Source organism: Scyliorhinus torazame, chromosome 2 (genome assembly GCF_047496885.1).
Source record: "Scyliorhinus torazame isolate Kashiwa2021f chromosome 2, sScyTor2.1, whole genome shotgun sequence".
Lineage (NCBI taxonomy): Eukaryota > Metazoa > Chordata > Chondrichthyes > Carcharhiniformes > Scyliorhinidae > Scyliorhinus > Scyliorhinus torazame.
The window spans coordinates 379,614,144-379,628,168 of NC_092708.1; the positions used below are offsets into that span (position 1 = coordinate 379,614,144).

The 14,025-nt window shown below is 51.2% G+C and overlaps 2 non-coding genes across 2 annotated transcripts; both read left to right on the top strand.

The window, feature by feature from the left end:
- Nucleotides 1-571: 571 nt before the first annotated feature.
- LOC140407970 (U2 spliceosomal RNA) lies at nt 572-759 on the top strand. The gene has a single exon (XR_011939926.1). It is a non-coding gene; the product is annotated as a U2 spliceosomal RNA (small nuclear RNA).
- A 5,582-nt stretch (nt 760-6,341) lies between these two features.
- On the top strand, nt 6,342-6,523 carry LOC140408033 (U2 spliceosomal RNA). Its single transcript, XR_011939979.1, has one exon. It is a non-coding gene; the product is annotated as a U2 spliceosomal RNA (small nuclear RNA).
- Nucleotides 6,524-14,025: the final 7,502 nt, after the last annotated feature.

Below are 14,025 nucleotides of genomic sequence, written 5' to 3' on the forward strand. Positions count from 1 at the left end.
CTGGAGAGAGATGCAGTGGTATTTGTCAAGGTTTATCCCAAACAGATCTGTGACACAGGACTCTGTGCTCTACGGACTGTTTCCAGGGACACACACCGAGACAAATATCAACCGCTGCTGGAAGGTCATCAACTCGGTAAAAGACGCTCTTTGGTCTGCCCGAAACTTGCTGATCTTCCAGTGCAAAGAATTGTCCTCGACCGAGTGTTGCAGACTGGCACATTCCAAGGTCCAGGACTACGTGCTGAGGGACGCACTCAAGCTTGGGGCAGCTGCCGCCAAGGCGCAATGGGGAAAGACCACAGTGTAAAGTCTTTCCAGCAAATGTACACCGAGAGGCGCGTAACAGTGTAAAGCCCCTCGGTCTGGGCAATCAACACTCCAATGTATAAAACAAACATGCCAGTGTAAATATTAAAGAAGGAATTGTAATGTAAAGAGTGATATGTGTATGACAATATCAAAATTGAATGGAAGAAAGTCAAGGCAACATGTAACCCTGCCGGAAATGTACATCAAGACAATTTGAAATGTTTCTGTAATGCTGATGATAAATTTTTATGAATAAAGTATATTTTTTTGAAAAAAAAAAAAAAAAAAAAAAAATCTGTTCTTATCAGTTTAATATCTGATACGTCCCTTATCTGGGGACCATATATTAAATTGATTTTTGGAGCAGGGAGATGGAATAGGGGCTTGCTCCGTCCACTCCACGCATCGACCTGGTATTGCAGTATCTCCAGCAACGGTGCACACCACCCCTTCATGGGGAATTTCAAACTCAAAAAACAGCTCAAACACATACAAATATACACTTTATTCACACTTCTTCCAGCACACAACAAAATGCTTCGGCAACTGGCTGCTGCTACTCACCTTCTACCTGGCCCCGGGGGTGTCATCAAGAATGACCAAACGCATCTTACAAGCACAACGGCGAAAGGGAACTCATTCGAAATTCACCACCCATTTCACTCTTCAATGTGCATTACTCGGCTTCTCGGCCTTTTGGCTAAGATCAAGTGTAGTCTCATTTGATCGAGGGAAGCTGAGGATTTCGATGACGATCGTGGATTGGAGAACTCGGAGGGATTGAAGTCGTCAAAGAGGAAACGTTTGGAGCTTGGCTGCTATTGGTGGATCTACATGCTGGCCTAAACCTCGGGTTTAGGCCTAACGCCGATACAGTTTCACACCCAACGTACGAGCTATGGATGCAGCTGCATCCCGACCACCAGGCTGGGGCGTGCGAAACACTGTCCGAGTCACAGTGAAGAAAACGGATGGAGAGTCACCTTTGGACCGGAAACACTTCGTGAAGAAGGTGCTGCTCGAGTGCTGTGGGTTTAAAGCAACAGAGATCTTCTGCTTGCAAAACTTCCCCAAGAATGGCTTCTTTGATGTCACCTTCAAGAGCGTCGCAGCGTGCATCAAATTCTTGAACGTCTTCAAGGAGAAAGGTAACCAGAGTCCCTTGTCGATCCTGACTGCGGAACCTCTGTTTACGCTACCGGCACAGCGAAATCGGGTTGTTACACTGCACACGTACAACCCCCACGTCCCTGTATCTGATGTGCTCACGTTCCTCGCCAGGTACGCTGAGCTGAAAAGTGACAGCGTGCAAGTGAAAGACACCTTCGGCATCTGGACAAGTGAGCACCAGGTCAAGGTGACCCTAAGAACGGACAGCAACGGAGCCATCCTGCATCCCCCCTCCAATTTCGCTATTGGAGTAAATCGTGGCTACCTCTACTACGTGGGACAGCCACGAGTATGCCACACCTGTGGCAAAACGGGGCATGTTGCCGCAAACTGCAGTGTGACCTTCTGCAAAAACTGCAGGCAGGAGGGACACATGACTAAGGACTGCAAGGAAGACAAGTGCTGCAACCTGTGTGGGGAGGCCGGCCATCTTTACAGGGCCTGCCCGAAACGCGGGGCGACATACGCTCAAATCATCAGCAGCGGAGTTAAAAAGGCGACCAGAGAGGAGGTGCATACACCCTCCACCGAAAAAGACACCACGGCTCAGAATGAGGAAAAGCAACAGAAGGGCCCCCAACAAAAAGAGGAGGCCCCAGCACCTCCTGACAACCCAACCCCAGCCCCATCTGATGAGGAACACTCAATGGAAGAGGAAGAGGATGGGACAAAGAATAAAGAGCCCTGGGAAACCGTGAACAGGGACAAACGAAAGAGAAAACAAAAAAACAAACTGAAGAACCCCCTGAGGGGTAGTGGCAAAAAGCGACACCTCTCAGCCGGCGCACTTAGTGCCGACACCTCATCCGATGAGGGAAAACAGGACAAGAATCGGCCTCAGATAAAGAGGCAAAGCACCAACGTGGAACGGAAGGCACAGACCCCCCAGACCACCGACCGGGAAGAAAACAAGGTCACAGACCAACCCCCGATAGCAACGAGCAGCAACAACCCAGGTGAAGACCGGCCTGCAACCCCAACACCTACTGACTGCCACGACGAACCCCAGGGCTACACCACCCCCCCAATGCATCTGCATCAAAATCACGGGGCCAGTACGGACCAGAACAGTTTTCTCAGCCCTGCAACTGTTCTAAAGTTTGCGAGCACCACCGGCATGCTGGGGAACATTCAACAGCTGGAACAGCCAACTGTATAGACTCTGGACTCTTGAGACTGGTAAATCTATCTTTTTATAATGGGTTTAAAAATTGCATCCATAAATGTGCGAAGCATCAAAGACACTTCGCGGTGTGTAGCCACACTCAACTATTTGGCAAATGTAAAAGCTGACCTACTGTTCCTGCAGGAGTGCGGAATTCCGCACCTCAGCAACTACAGGCGCTGGTCGAGCTGGTGGTCCCACGGGCCATCCATCTGGTCAGGAGGAAACGACTGCCGCTCCTCCGGCCTGGGTATTCTGCTGCGGGGAGGCAACTTCACCATCTCCGACGTTAAGGAGGTGGTGGGCGGGTGCCTCCTCGTAGCAGACGTGAAATACAAAAACACCCCTCTCAGACTTATTAATGTGTACGCCCCGGCCGTAAAAAGTGAGCGGCTGGCAGTTCTTCAGCAACTCCCACTGCTGTTGGCCACCTCCAAGCCGGTCATCCTGGGTGGTGACTTCAACTGCATCATCGATGCGGCTGGACGATCCAGCAAAGCCGACAGCAAACTGGACGCTACGTCCAGACTCCTGATGGAAACGGTAAAAGACGCCAAGCTGCTCGACGTCTGCAGCAACCCTGCAGACGGCGCGCAGCGTAGATACACATGGTCACGGCCAGACGGGTCCGTCCGCTCCAGGATAGACTTCTTTTTTGTGTCCCGAGCTTTCACGGTCAGGTCCACCGACGTAACGCCGGTGTTCTTCTCTGACCACTGCCTCCTACTGGCCGACTGCCACCTGCAGGAAGACCAGGGGGTAGGCAGGGGGACGTGGAAGCTAAATGTAAAACTGCTGACCCCTGAGAACATCGAGGAACTCAGGAGGGATTACAAGGGTTGGAGAACCGTGAAACCCCTCTTTGAGGCCCCACATCTCTGGTGGGAAGCAATCAAGGGGAATATCAAGAGGTTTTTCATCCTAAAGGGGGTTCAAAAGGTGAGAGAGAGACGAGGGGTCATGTCCAGGCTCCAGAAAAGTATGCAAAATTTGCTCCAGCTGCAGTCGATGGGGGTGGATGTCAAGGAGGATCTCCAAGAGGTGAAGAGCCAGCAAGCCTCGCTCTACACCTCGGAGGCCTCCAAGGTTATCTTCCGTTCCAGAGTCCGCTCCGTGGAGCAGGACGAAAAGTGCTCACGCTTCTTCTTCCAAAAGGTGCACAGAGACACCTCTGTGATCAGCAGCCTGAAGGAAGAAGATGGCTCTGAAAAGTCATCGCAGTCTGACATCCTGAGGATCAGCCAATCCTTTTATGCCGGACTGTATGACCTGAAGCCAACAGATAGCACTGTTTCCCAGACCTTCCTGTCGACTATCACGGAGGTCATAGGCGACAGCGAGCTGGAAAACCTGGACAAACCACTAACTCTGGACGAGCTGACAAAGGCCGCCAAGTCCTTCGAGACGAGTAAAACTCCCGGAAGCGACGGCTTACCGGTTGAGCTGTATTCGGCTCTGTGGGACTGAATCGGCCCAGACCTGCTGGAAGTGTACGAGAGCATGCTTCTGGAAGGCAGCATGTCAGAGTCCATGAGGAAAGGCATCATCACCCTCATCTACAAGCAGAAGGGGGAAAGGGAAGAAATTCGAAATTGGCGACCCATTTCACTGTTGAATGTGGACTACAAAATTCTAGCAAAGGTCATCGCCAATCGGGTCAGGTCTGCTCTGGAGTCGGTGATCCACCCTGACCAGACCTGTGCTGTACCCGGCAGGAAGATCTCTGATAGCCTCGCGCTACTCAGGGATACGATCGCCTACGGTCAGGACAGGGGGGTGGACACTTGCCTCATCAGCCTTGACCAGGAGAAGGCTTTTGACAGAATATCGCACACCTACATGATGGATGTGCTCTCCAAAATGGGGTTTGGGGAGGGAATTCGCAATTGGATCAAACTGCTCTACACAAACATCTATAGCGCAGTCTCAATCAATGGGTGGGAATCAGAAAAGTTCCAGATCAGATCTGGAGTCAGGCAGGGCTGCCCTCTCTCCTCTGCCCTTTTTGTGTGCTGCGTATAACCTTTTGCCGAGTCCATCAGGAGGGATCCGGGCATAAGAGGAGTGACGATCCCAGGCAGTGGAGGCATGCAAGTCAAGGCCTCCCTGTACATGGACGACGTTGCCGTCTTCTGCTCGGATCCTGCGTCTGTACGCAGGCTCTTGACCACCTGCGACCAGTTTGAACTGGCCTCTGGAGCCAAGGTAAACCGGGGCAAGAGCGAGGCCATGTTCTTTGGGAACTGGGCCGACCGGTCCTTTGTCCCCTTCACTGTCAGGTCAGATTACCTGAAGGTGCTGGGGATATGGTTCGGAGCTGCTGGGGCGTGCACCAAAAACTGGGAGGAGCGCATAGGAAAGGTAAGACAGAAACTGGGCTGGTGGGAGCAACGCTCCCTCTCCATTGCGGGCAAAACCCTGGTCATCAGGTGTGAGGTACTCTCGGTGCTACTGTACGTGGCGCAGGTCTGGCCCATAACCCGACCCTACGCCACAGCAGTCACCCGGGCCATCTTCAAATTTATCTGGCGATCCAAGATGGACCGTGTCCGAAGGGACACCATGTACAAACCTCTGGAGAAGGGAGGGCGGAATGTACCCAACGCCTCCCTCATCCTGTTGGCCACCTTTGTGTCCAGCTGCATCAAGCTGTGCGTGGACCCCCAGTATGCAAACACCAAGTGTCACTACATACTGAGGTTCTACCTGTCCCCGGTGTTGCGAAGGATGGGCCTGGCCTCATTGCCGCGGAACGCTCCAAGTAGTTGGACCGTACCGTACCACCTGTCCTTTGTGGAAAAGGTTTTGAAGGAAAACACCTTTGACCACAAGGCAATGAAGCAGTGGTCAGCACGTAATGTCCTCGAGGCCCTCAGGGAAAAGGAGACCGTGGAGGACGTTGGATGGTTCCCTGAGCAGACTGCCAGAGTCATCTGGCAGAACGCCTCATCACCAGAACTTTGAAACAAGCACCAAGACCTAGCTTGGCTGGTGGTGAGAAGGGCCCTCCCTGTCAGATTCTTCATGCACACCCGAAGGCTCTGCACCAATGCACGCTGCCCTCGGAGTGGCTGTGGGGGAAATGAGACGGTCACACACCTCCTTGTGGAATGTGCCTTTGCAAAGAAGGTCTGGAGAGAGATGCAGTGGTATTTGTCAAGGTTTATCCCAAACAGATCTGTGACACAGGACTCTGTGCTCTACGGACTGTTTCCAGGGACACACACCGAGACAAATATCTGGAAGGTCATCAACTCGGTAAAAGACGCTCTTTGGTCTGCCCGAAACTTGCTGATCTTCCAGTGCAAAGAATTGTCCTCGACCGAGTGTTGCAGACTGGCACATTCCAAGGTCCAGGACTACGTGCTGAGGGACGCACTCAAGCTTGGGGCAGCTGCCGCCAAGGCGCAATGGGGAAAGACCACAGTGTAAAGTCTTTCCAGCAAATGTACACCGAGGGGCGCGTAACAGTGTAAAGCCCCTCGGTCTGGGCAATCAACACTCCAATGTATAAAACAAACATGCCACTGTAAATATTTAAGAAGGAATTGTAATGTAAAGAGTGATATGTGTACGACAATATCAAAATTGAATGAAAGAAAGTCAAGGCAACATGTAACCCTGCCGAAAATGTACAGTCAAGACTATTTGAAATGTTTCTGAAATGCTCATGATAAATTTTTATGAATAAAGTATATTTTTTTGAAAAAAAAAAAAAAAAAATCTGTTCTTATCAGTTTAATATCTGATACGTCCCTTATCTGGGGACCATATATTAAATTGATTTTTGGAGCAGGGAGATGGAATAGGGGCTTGCTCCGTCCACTCCACGCATCGACCTGGTATTGCAGTATCTACAGCAACGGTGCACACCACCCCTTCATGGGGAATTTCAAACTCAAAAAACAGCTCAAACACATACAAATATACACTTTATTCACACTTCTTTCAGCACACAACAAAATGCTTCGGCAACTGGCTGCTGCTACTCACCTTCTACCTGGCCCCGGTGTCATCAAGAATGACCAAACGCATCTTACAAGCACAACGGCGAAAGGGAACTCATTCGAAATTGACCACACATTTCACTCTTCAATGTGCATTACTTGGCTTCTCGGCCTTTTGCCTAACATCAAGTGTAGTCTTATTTGATCGAGAGAAGCTGAGGATTTCGATGTCGATTGTGGATTGGACAACTCAAACAAAGAACAAAGAAATGTACAGCACAGGAACAGGCCCTTCGGCCCTCCAAGCCCGTGCCGACCATACTGCCCGACTAAACTACAATCTTCTACACTTCCTGGGTACGTATCCTTCTATTCCCATCCTATTCATATATTTGTCAAGATGCCCCTTAAATGTCCCTATCGTCCCTGCCTCCACTACCTCCTCCGGTAGTGAGTTCCAGGCACCCACTACCCTCTGCGTAAAAAACTTGCCTCGTACATCTACTCTAAACTTTGCCCCTCTCACCTTAAACCTATGCCCCCTAGTAATTGACCCCTCTACCCTGGGGAAAAGCCTCTGACTATCCACTCTGTCTATGCCCCTCATAATTTTGTATACCTCTATCAGGTCGCCCCTCAACCTCCTTCGTTCCAGTGAGAACAAACCGAGTTTATTCAATCGCTCCTCATAGCTTATGCCCTCCATACCAGGCAACATTCTGGTAAATCTCTTCTGCACCCTCTCTAAAGCCTCCACATCCTTCTGGTAGTGTGGCGACCAGAATTGAACACTATACTCCAAGTGTGGCCTAACTAAGGTTCTATACAGCTGCAACATGACTTGCCAATTCTTATACTCAATGCCCCGGCCAATGAAGGCAAGCATGCCGTATGCCTTCTTGACTACCTTCTCCACCTGTGTAGCCCCTTTCAGTGATCTGTGGACCTGTACTCCTAGATCTCTTTGACTTTCAATACTCTTGAGGGTTCTACCATTCACTGTATATTCCCTACCTGCATTAGCCCTTCCAAAATGCATTACCTCACATTTGTCCAGGTTAAACTCCATCTGCCATCTCTCCGCCCAAGTCTCCAGACAATCTAAATCCTGCTGTATGCTCAGACAGTCCTCATCGCTATCCGCAATTCCACCAACCTTTGTGTCGTCTGCAAACTTACTAATCAGACCAGTTACATTTTCCTCCAAATCATTTATATATACTACAAAGAGCAAAGGTCCCAGCACTGATCCCTGTGGAACACCACTGGTCACAGCCCTCCAATTAGAAAAGCATCCCTCCATTGCTACCCTCTGCCTTCTATGGCCTAGCCAGTTCTGTATCCACCTTGCCAGTTCACCCCTGATCCCGTGTGACTTCACCTTTTGTACTAGTCTACCATGAGGGACCTTACATAGATTACATAGAACATACAGTGCAGAAGGAGGCCATTCGGCCCATCGAGTCTGCACCGACCCACATTAATCCCTCACTTCCACCCTATCCCCGCAACCCAATAACCCCTCCCAACCCTTATGGACACTACGGGCAATTTTTAGCATGGCCAATCCACCTAACCTTGTCAAAGGCCTTACTGAAGTCCATATAGACAACATCTACTGCCCTACCTGCATCAATCATCCTAGTGACCTCCTCGAAAAACTCTTATCAAGTTAGTGAGACACGACCTCCCCTTCACAAAACCGTGCTGCCTCTCACTAATACGTCCATTTGCTTCCAAATGGGAGTAGATCCTGTCTCGAAGAATTCTCTCCAGTAATTTCCCTACCACTGAAGTAAGGCTCACCGGCCTGTAGTTCCCGGGATTATCCCTGCCACCCTTCTTAAACAGAGGAACAACATTGGCTATTCTCCAGTCCTCCGGGACATCCCCTGAAGACAGCGAGGATCCAAAGATTTCTGTCAAGGCCTCAGCAATTTCCTCTCCAGCCTCCTTCAGTATTCTGGGGTAGATCCCATCCGGCCCTGGGGACTTATCTACCTTAATATTTTTTAAGACACCCAACACCTCGTCTTTTTGGATCACAATGTGACCCAGGCTATCTACACCCCCTTCTCCAGACTCAACATCTACCAATTCCTTCTCTTTGGTGAATACTGATGCAAAGTAATCATTTAGTACCTCGCCCATTTCCTCTGGCTCCACACATAGATTCTCTTGCCTATCCTTCAGTGGGCCAACCCTTTCCCTGGCTACCCTCTTGCTTTTTATGTAAGTGTAAAAAGCCTTGGGATTTTCCTTAACCCTATTTGCCAATGACTTTTCATGACCCCTTCTAGCCCTCCTGACTCCCTGCTTAAGTTCCTTCCTACTTTCCTTATATGCCACACAGGCTTCGTCTGTTCCCAGCCTTTTAGCCCTGACAAATGCCTCCTTTTTCTTTTTGACGAGGCCTACAATATCATTCGTCATCCAAGGTTCCCGAAAATTGCCGTATTTATCTTTCTTCCTCACAGGAACATGCCTGTCCTGTATTCCTATCAACTGACACTTGAAAGCCTCCCACATGTCAGATGTTGATTTGCCCTCAAACATCCGCCCCCAATCTATGTTCTTCAGTTCCCGCCTAATATTGTTATAATTAGCCTTCCCCCAATTTAGCACATTCATCCTCGGACCACTCTTATCCTTGTCCACCAGTACTTTAAAACTTACTGAATTGTGGTCACTGTTACCGAAATGCTCCCCTACTGAAACATCTACCACCTGGCCGGGCTCATTCCCCAATACCAGGTCCAGTACCGCCTCTTCCCTAGTTGGACTGTTTACATATTGTTTTAAGAAGCCCTCCTGGATGCTCCTTACAAACTCTGCCCCGTCTAAGCCCCTGGCACTAAGTGAGTCCCAGTCAATATTGGGGAAGTTGAAGTCTCCCATCACCACAACCCTGTTGTTTTTACTCTTTTCCAAAATCTGTCTACCTATCTGCTCCTCTATCTCCCGCTGGCTGTTGGGAGGCCTGTAGTATACCCCCAACATTGTGACTGCACCCTTCTTATTCCTGATCTCTACCCATATAGCCTCACTGCCCTCTGAGGTGTCCTCTCGCTGTATAGCTGTGATACTCTCCTGAACAAGTAGCGCAACTCCGCCTCCCCTTTTACATCCCCCTCTATCCCGCCTGAAACATCTAAATCCTGGAACGTTTAGCTTCGGAGGGAACTCGGAGGGATTGAAGTCGGCAAAGAGGAAACGTTTGGAGCTTGGCTGCTATTGGTGGATCTACATGCTGGCCTAAACCTCGGGTTTAGGCCTAACGCCGATACAGTTTCACACCCAACGTACGAGCTATGGATGCAGCTGCATCCCGACCACCAGGCTGGGGAGTGCGAAACACTGTCCGAGTCACAGTGAAGAAAACGGAAGGAGAGTCACCTTTGGACCGGAAACACTTCGTGAAGAGGGTGCTGCTCGAGTGTTGTGGGTTTAAAGCAACAGAGATCTTCTGCTTGCAAAACTTCCCCAAGAATGGTTTCTTTGATGTCACCTTCAAGAGCGTCGCAGCGTGCATCAAATTCTTGAACGTCTTCAAGGAAAAAGGTAACCAGAGTCCCTTGTCGATCCTAACTGCGGAGCCTCTGTTTACGCTACCGGCACAGCGAAATCGGGTTGTTACACTGCACACGTACAACCCCCACGTCCCTGTGTCTGATGTGCTCACGTTCCTCGCCAGGTACGCTGAGCTGAAAAGTGACAGCGTGCAAGTGAAAGACACCTTCGGCATCTGGACAAGTGAGCACCAGGTCAAGGTGACCCTAAGAACGGACAGCAACGGAGCCATCCTGCATCCCCCCTCCAATTTCGCTATTGGAGTAAATCGTGGCTACCTCTACTACGTGGGACAGCCACGAGTATGCCACACCTGTGGCAAAACGGGGCATGTTGCCGCAAACTGCAGTGTGACCTTCTGCAAGAACTGCAGGCAGGAGGGACACATGACTAAGGACTGCAAGGAAGACAAGTGCTGCAACCTGTGTGGGGAGGCCGGCCATCTTTACAGGGCCTGCCCGAAACGCGGGGCGACATACGCTGAAATCATCAGCAGCGGAGTTAAAAAGGCGACCAGAGAGGAGGTGCATACACCCTCCACCGAAAAAGACACCACGGTTCAGAATGAGGAAAAGCAACAGAAGGGCCCCCAACAAAAAGAGGAGGCCCCAGCACCTCCTGACAACCCAACCCCAGTCCCATCTGATGAGGAACACTCAATGGAAGAGGAAGAGGATGGGGCAAAGAATAAAGAGCCCTGGGAAACCGTGAACAGGGACAAACGTAAGAGGAAACAAAAAAACAAACGAAAGAACCCCCTGAGGGGTAGTGGCAAAAAGCGACACCTCTCAGCCGGCGCACTTAGCGCCGACACCTCATCCGATGAGGGAAAACAGGACAAGAATCGGCCTCAAATAAAGAGGCAAAGCACCAACGTGGAACGGAAGGCACAGACCCCCCAGACCACCGACCGGGAAGGAAACAAGGTCACAGACCAACCCCCGATAGTAACGAGCAGCAACAACCCAGGTGAAGACCGGCCTGCAACCCCAACACCTACTGACTGCCACAACGAACCCCAGGGCTACACCACCCCCCCAATGCATCTGCATCAAAATCACGGGGCCAGTACGGACCAGAACAGCTTTCTCAGCCCTGCAACTGTGCTAAAGTTTGCGAGCACCACCGGCATGCTGGGGAACATCGAACAGCTGGAACAGCCAACTGTATAGACTCTGGACTCTTGAGACTGGTAAATCTATCTTTTTTATAATGGGTTTAAAAATTGCATCCATAAATGTGCGAAGCATCAAAGATACTTCGCGGTGTGTAGCCACACTCAACTATTTGGCAAATGTAAAAGCTGACCTACTGTTCCTGCAGGAGTGCGGAATTCCGCACCTCAGCAACTACAGGCGCTGGTCGAGCTGGTGGTCCCACGGGCCATCCATCTGGTCAGGAGGAAACGACTGCCGCTCCTCCGGCCTGGGTATTCTGCTGCGGGGAGGCAACTTCACCATCTCCGACGTTAAGGAGGTGGTGGGCGGGCGCCTCCTCGTAGCAGACGTGAAATACAAAAACACCCCTCTCAGACTTATTAATGTGTACGCCCCGGCCGTAAAAAGTGAGCGGCTGGCAGTTCTTCAGCAACTCCCACTGCTGTTGGCCACCTCCAAGCCGGTCATCCTGGGTGGTGACTTCAACTGCATCATCGATGCGGCTGGACGATCCAGCAAAGCCGACAGCAAACTAGACGCTACGTCCAGACTCCTGATGGAAACGGTAAAAGACGCCAAGCTGCTCGACGTCTGCAGCAACCCTGCAGACGGCGCGCAGCGTAGATACACATGGTCACGGCCAGACGGGTCCGTCCGCTCCAGGATAGACTTCTTTTTTGTGTCCCGAGCTTTCACGGTCAGGTCCACCGACGTAACGCCGGTGTTCTTCTCTGACCACTGCCTCCTACTGGCCGACTGCCACCTGCAGGAAGACCAGGGGGTAGGCAGGGGGACGTGGAAGCTAAATGTAAAACTGCTGACCCCTGAGAACATCGAGGAACTCAGGAGGGATTACAAAGGTTGGAGAACCGTGAAACCCCTCTTTGAGGCCCCACATCTCTGGTGGGAAGCAATCAAGGGGAATATCAAGAGGTTTTTCATCCTCAAGGGCGTTCAAAAGGTGAGAGAGAGACGAGGGGTCATGTCCAGGCTCCAGAAAAGTATGCAAAATTTGCTCCAGCTGCAGTCGATGGGGGTGGATGTCAAGGAGGATCTCCAAGAGGTGAAGAGCCAGCAAGCCTCGCTCTACACCTCGGAGGCCTCCAAGGTTATCTTCCGTTCCAGAGTCCGCTCCGTGGAGCAGGACGAAAAGTGCTCACGCTTCTTCTTCCAAAAGGTGCACAGAGACACCTCTGTGATCAGCAGCCTGAAGGAAGAAGATGGCTCCGAAAAGTCATCGCAGTCTGACATCCTGAGGATCAGCCAATCCTTTTATGCCGGACTGTATGACCTGAAGCCAACAGATAGCACTGTTTCCCAGACCTTCCTGTCGACCATCACGGAGGTCATAGGCGACAGCGAGCTGGAAAACCTGGACAAACCACTAACTCTGGACGAGCTGACAAAGGCCGCCAAGTCCTTCGAGACGAGTAAAACTCCCGGAAGCGACGGCTTACCGGTTGAGTTGTATTCGGCTCTGTGGGACTGGATGGGCCCAGACCTGCTGGAAGTGTACGAGAGTATGCTTCTGGAAGGCAGCATGTCAGAGTCCATGAGGAAAGGCATCATCACCCTCATCTACAAGCAGAAGGGGGAAAGGGAAGAAATTCGAAATTGGCGACCCATTTCACTGTTGAATGTGGACTACAAAATTCTAGCAAAGGTCATCGCCAATCGGGTCAGGTCTGCTCTGGAGTCGGTGATCCACCCTGACCAGACCTGTGCTGTACCCGGCAGGAAGATCTCTGATAGCCTCGCGCTACTCAGGGATACGATCGCCTACGTGCAGGACAGGGGGGTGGACACTTGCCTCATCAGCCTTGACCAGGAGAAGGCTTTTGACAGAATATCGCACACCTACATGATGGATGTGCTCTCCAAAATGGGGTTTGGGGAGGGAATTCGCAATTGGATCAAACTGCTCTACACAAACATCTATAGCGCAGTCTCAATCAATGGGTGGGAATCAGAAAAGTTCCAGATCAGATCTGGAGTCAGGCAGGGCTGCCCTCTCTCCTCTGCCCTTTTTGTGTGCTGCATAGAACCTTTTGCCGAGTCCATCAGGAGGGATCCGGGTATAAGAGGAGTGACGATCCCAGGCAGTGGAGGCATGCAAGTCAAGGCCTCCCTGTACATGGACGACGTTGCCGTCTTCTGCTCGGATCCTGCGTCTGTGCGCAGGCTCTTGACCACCTGCGACCAGTTTGAACTGGCCTCGGGAGCCAAGGTAAACCGGGGCAAGAGCGAGGCCATGTTCTTTGGGAACTGGGCCGACCGGTCCTTTGTCCCCTTCACTGTCAGGTCCGATTACCTGAAGGTGCTGGGGATATGGTTCGGAGCTGCTGGGGCGTGCACCAAAAACTGGGAGGAGCGCATAGGAAAGGTAAGACAGAAACTGGGCTGGTGGGAGCAACGCTCCCTCTCCATTGCGGGCAAAACCCTGGTCATCAGGTGTGAGGTACTCTCGGTGCTACTGTACGTGGCGCAGGTCTGGCCCATAACCCGACCCTACGCCACAGCAGTCACCCGGGCCATCTTCAAATTTATCTGGCGATCCAAGATGGACCGTGTCCGAAGGGACACCATGTACAAACCTCTGGAGAAGGGAGGGCGGAACGTACCCAACGCCTCCCTCATCCTGTTGGCCACCTTTGTGTCCAGCTGCATCAAGCTGTGCGTGGACCCCCAGTATGCAAACACCAAG